The following is a 6,066-nucleotide window of genomic DNA, read 5'->3' as shown; positions in this document are numbered from 1 at the left end:
TAATTATTTTTCTATAATTACAAATATACATTACAATAGGTTAATATTGAAATGTGTGTTTTGGATTTTTATAGGAGTTGCTTGATATGGATGAGTATTTTGAGGTAGTTGTCCATTATGGGGGAAGTTTGTGAATAGAGGGAAGTTAGATTATGTGGGTGATGATTCCACATGGTCCTATGACCTTGATAGATGGTCTTATTATAAAATATCGAATATTTTAAGGGAAATGAGATATATTATAGTAGATAAGATGTGGTATTTTGTGGGTGGGGTGGACTTTGGGAATGGGCTGAAATTGTTGTCTAATGATAAAGGGGCCATGGAAATGATAAGGATAGTGAGAAAGTTCGGAAATGTTAGATTATATGTCAAACATCCAACATCTGAACCTGAAATTATACAAATCTACCTGCAAGGAAAACCCAAGTAATACTCCAACATCAAATGAAGCACCTCAGCCCACCCAACCATCTCAATCCAGCCAACCATCTTAGCTCACCCAACCCTCTCAACCTACCCAACCCTCTCAGCCCATCCAATAAGTCCAACCATCTCACCCCATCTAACAAGCCTAACCATCCTAGGGATCTCAGGCAGGCCAGCCATCTCAAACATCTAAGGGAAAAAAAATAACAAAGTCATCTCAGCCAAAGAAGAATTTTAGAGAGAAGTTGAAGCCCAGGAAAGCACGACCAGAATGGAAACCATGACAAAGTTGAAGATTATTGTGTGCTAGTTTTATTTTGAAATAGTATTTTGTGTTTAGGTTAATTAATGATTTATGATGTAATTTCCTTTCATGACAATATTGTGTATGACAATATTAAGTGTTAATTATATGACAATATTGAAGTTTATGAGACTTATGTATGACATTACTTATGACAATATTAAGTAAATCAGGTAAAATTTTTGCTAAGTAAGAACCCAAGAATCACGCTCGTGATTCTGAATCACATCCGTGATTCTGAATCACATCCGTGATTCTGAATCACATCCGTGATTCCCACAATCGATGTGAATGACATAAAAAATTTGATAAGTAAGTCGTGAGAATCAGGCTTGTGATTCTTAATCACGCCTGTGATTTTCACGGTGTGAATGACATCGAAAAACTGTTAAGTAAGAGTCTTGAGAATCACACTCGTGATTCTTGATCACGCTTGTGACTCCCATGGTGTGAATGACATCAAAAGTTTGCAAAGTTAGAGCTGTGAGAATCACTTCAATAATTTGCTAATTAAGAGCACGAGAATCACACTCGTGATTCCTATGGTAAATCCATGTAGGCATCCATGTGGGCAACAGTTAACCTTGTCAGTGAAATTTGGACGGAAGTCCCTCATTGAAGTATTTTAAATAAATTGGGACCAAATTGAACCCAAAAATAAAAATGAGACCAAATTGAAACTTTAAAATATTATAAGAGATCAAATTAGGATTTTAGCCTATATGTACATCACAAAAGGAAAATATACGAGTGAAGAGAAGAGAGAGACAACAAAAAAAAAAAAAGATAAACGATATGACAAATGATTTGATAGAATTATAAAGAGATTAAAAAAAAAAGAAAAATGAGATTTAAATGAAATGACATACAAAATTACATGTTAAATATTTTTAATTGCTAGATAAGGTTTAATAAGCTTCCCAAAAGTTATTTTGCAAATGAATCTTGCAAAGAGAATTTTTCAAGGGCATGAAAAACTCATTATAGAGTGTGGTACTTGAAAGTTGAAACTACTTTTCAATTGAGTACAAATCCACCTTTGTTTACTTGATTAAATAATTGAATATTTAACTAAGCTTCCAAGCCAATACTTGTATTCAAAATAATTGCCAACTTAATTCTTAACAATTGTTTGCATACCGATGTTTTGTTGATATTTATTCCCCTTCAATGTTTCTATAGTTGTTTTGTTATATTCATAAGAGCGAGGTTGAAGGTTGCTGTTATTCCTTCATCATGAATGACTACTTGAGTAACTTGACAATGCCAAAAATTAAGGAAAATGAATGTACATATATAAATGTTATTTTGGATATGATTTTGGTGGTTGAGTAACTTAATTTAATAACTCTGCTACAATGCCGTTGATCTTCAACTCATCTTATTTCCATATTTTTCTTTTTCCTCTTCTTCTTCTTAGATTCGTGTTGTCTAAAAGATCTTTAATTAATTTCTCTATCCTCAAATTTGGTTTTGTTTTCAATAGTATATATATATACTATTATATAGTTTATATAAAAGCTTGATGATGGACTTTTTGGGAGCACAACACAAAGTAGTGCCCGACATTGTTAACTCATTTTAGTGTTATATTTTTAAACTTACAATTGCTAATAGTTATAAATGAAGTTAAATAAAAATTTCCTTTATTTCTATGCTTTTGTACGATGTATGTGGATTTATTTGTGACCTTGGGGTGGCATGTGATGGTCAAATGATTTTAGTCAATTCGAGTTATAAGGGATTTGTAGTTATGCCATGGTAATGGTTCTTAGTTTGTATCCATTTTGGATCTATCATTTGCTTGTGGTAAATGTCTATACATCATACATGCAAGGATATAACATCTCTTCTCTATGATTGTTTCTTTCTTTGGGGACTTGATATAATAATAGGATACTATTTTTGTGATAATATTGCTTTCAATGGAAAGTGATTTACTTGTCATCAATTGCTTCTGCACCTACAAAGAAGTTATTACTTTCAAGGATTATAAAAGGGATTTAACAATGAACTTTTAAAGATTTTGTAATTATAATCATTTTAAGTACTTTATTTGGATTGTGATTACATCATAATTATACAATGCTCTCTGAACATCTATATATTTTTGTTTGATCTTATTTAAAAAAGAATACACTTTTTTATTTTATTGTTTCATGTCATACATCACAAAGCTAATTGTGGAAAACTACATTATATGATTCAGAGTTGGAGTTTGAACTATATTTTGTAACATGACCATGATTGTAATGGTTACTAGACTCACATGACATTAATTATTAAACCCAAATGACATAGCTTTTTATCTTTTCTTCATGATACTTGTGAATTTAATGGTTGATACCTGATATATATTATTTCTTTACATATTCATGATTTTTTGGATTAGTATCTACCCGGCTGTGAACTTTATGAAATATATTATCCTTTTTAGTATGATTTTTTTTAGAACATTTAATTTGTATGTTATTATTTTAGAAGCAATTATTACTGTCATTAAATTGACGTTAATCAAATGCTAAACTTAACTGTGACTATAAATTGATATATATATATATATATATATATATATATATATATTATATATATAAAATAAATTGTGTAAAGTTCACTTTAATAATGGCTATTAAAATTGTCACCGTAATTTATCATAAAACACAATGAAGTTGTATATCGAGGAAAAATCACAAGTAGAGAATTAAATAATGGAACAAACTTAAGGAATGGTTCATGAAATGGTGTCCTCCATAATGAGGAAAATAGAGTTAATAATGGGAGTATGTCAAATTAATCCATGAGGAAAACCTAATAGGCACACAAAAAAATCAATGAAGCTTGGGAATTTGATCATGAACCATATTAATAAGTCATGAAATGCCTACCTCACTATGAAAGACGAAAAAACTACGCATCCCAAGCCTAACCGAAGCAAGGAAAATTACTAAATACATAAAGATCTAGTTGCCAAACAAAATTCATGGATTCTATATGTTGATCCTATGATTGGACATATGGGGAATTCTTGGACAAGATGAATGTTAACAAAAAGGTCACACGTGGTTAAGACAACATGGAACTCTCTCTCAACAAGATGAAACAAAATGAACCTTTGGATGATCATTATGTGTTATTTGTGATGAAAACACAAGGGAAACATGAATACATGGGAGCATATTAAGAAAAAGTCATTATTAGAGAATTAAAATAATGAAGAAAAAAAAAAGGAATAGATCAAGAAATGTTGCCCTCCAAAATGAAGAATATAGGGTAACTAATGAGAGTACAACATGGAGTAAACTTAAGTAGAACATGCAAAAAAAAAAAAAAAATTGTTGACGAACCTTGGGAATTTGATCAGGGACCTCCATATTAATTAGTTGTGACATGCCCACTTCACTGAGAAAGATGAAAACAATTGCACGTGTCTAAACCTAATAAATCATAAGAAATAAGTGTATAAAGATTTAACAGCCAAACAAAATTCCTAGGCCCATGTTGATCCTATGATTGGATATGGGGAACTCTTAGACAATGTGAATATGAAACAAAAGGCACAAGTGAAGACTACATGGAGTCATCTCAACAATATATAACAAAAAGGTACATTTCGATGATTGTTATGTATTATTTTTTATAATAACACAAGGGGAGCTTGAATACGAGGAGCATATAAAGGAAAATAGTCACTAGTAGAGAATTAAAATATCATAATAAAATTTGGGAATGGATTATGGAATGGTGTCCTCCAAAATGAGGAAGATGGAATCAATGATCGGAGTATGTCAAAAATTAACACATGGAGAAAACCTATGCAAAACATGCTAAATAAATATCATTAAATTTTCATAATTTGATCATGGGTCTACCATATTAATTAGTTATGAATCCCCCACCTCCCTCATTAAGAAATTAAGGCGAAACAATTTGTTCGTGACAAAGCGTAACCAAATCATGGGAAATAAATGCAAAAACAAAATTGACTACCAAACCAAATTTAGGGACCTATGTTGATCTTATGATTGAATATGGGAAACTTTGGGCTTAACATGAATGTTAACAAAAAGGCAACAAGTTGTTAAGATAACATGAAACCCTCTCAACAAACAAAACAAAGTGATTCTCGAACTCATAATAATATTGATAGGATACAAGGTATTTATGATAAAAAAGAAAAATGTAATTTGATGATCTTAAAGATAATGAAATACTTGCAACAAGAAAAAAAGGTTGGTGTGTGAAAATATCTCATAGTCAGGGTTTTTTTAAAATGAAATATCCAAATCAAGGAAATAAACATGTAGTGGCTAAAGAAAATCCATCTCAATCAATTCATGAAATTATAGAGGAGTCTAGAAGTACTTCAAGAACCATTATTGGGTCTTTTAACCCATAATTTTCTTTAATATTTTTATATGAATCTTTTATCTTAGAATTGTAGGGTTAGTTGGTAATACCTAATTAATGGAAAAATAAATTAATTAGATAGATAATTAAATGTGACACCATAACACCATCATCAAGCAAAGGAGCACCACATAGAGAGTATGTCAATAGGCAAGCGACAAACACTACACAAAGATAAGGACAACGTTAACAAATCAACACCTCATGCTCACATAAGTAACCATTTTGAACCTAATCCAAATCATTTTCAACTTGGCCAAATAGGCCCAAACCAAAAGGAAAGCTTCTTTGACTAGTCCAATAAGCTCAATTCAACAATAAACCCATACAATATAAGCAATGAGCTCCTAAACCCCACACCTGAAGGTGGCAAAACAGGTTGGACGTATTGAGCTAACCTTTTTTTTTTTTTTTTTTTTGCAAAATGGGTTGAGATTTTCAACCTATCAATCTACTTTTGACCCACTTTGTTTTGAGTCACCAAAAAATGAGTTGAAGGTGAATCAGGATGAGTCAACCTACCAACCGTTTTCTTTCTTAATTTAAATTTTCTTAAAATATGTTACTTTTTGTGTGTTGTAGTTTCACTTAATTATATTAATATGTAATATTTAAATAAAATAATAGTATTATTTTTTTATCTTTTTGAATTTATGTTTGGTATTATAGTATATTTAATTATACAAGAACATTAACTAAGTGTAAATTATTATGTTATTAAATTTTTATGATTTTTTTAATTTAATTTACTGTGTTTATATAATATTTTTTTCAAAAGTTAAGTTAATATATTTATCTTTTCAATAAATATTACATATAAATAAAATTAAATTTTATTTTTTAATAATTTTAAGTGTGTTGACCCATCATCCCATCAATAAACGAAACATTTTTAAAATTATAACTCATTTTTCTATGAAGGACAG

The sequence above is a fragment of the Cajanus cajan genome, chromosome 6 (genome assembly GCF_000230855.2).
Source record: "Cajanus cajan strain Asha chromosome 6, NIPB_CcT2T_4, whole genome shotgun sequence".
Taxonomy (NCBI): domain Eukaryota; kingdom Viridiplantae; phylum Streptophyta; class Magnoliopsida; order Fabales; family Fabaceae; genus Cajanus; species Cajanus cajan.
Note: the sequence above shows the minus strand (reverse complement) of the source record.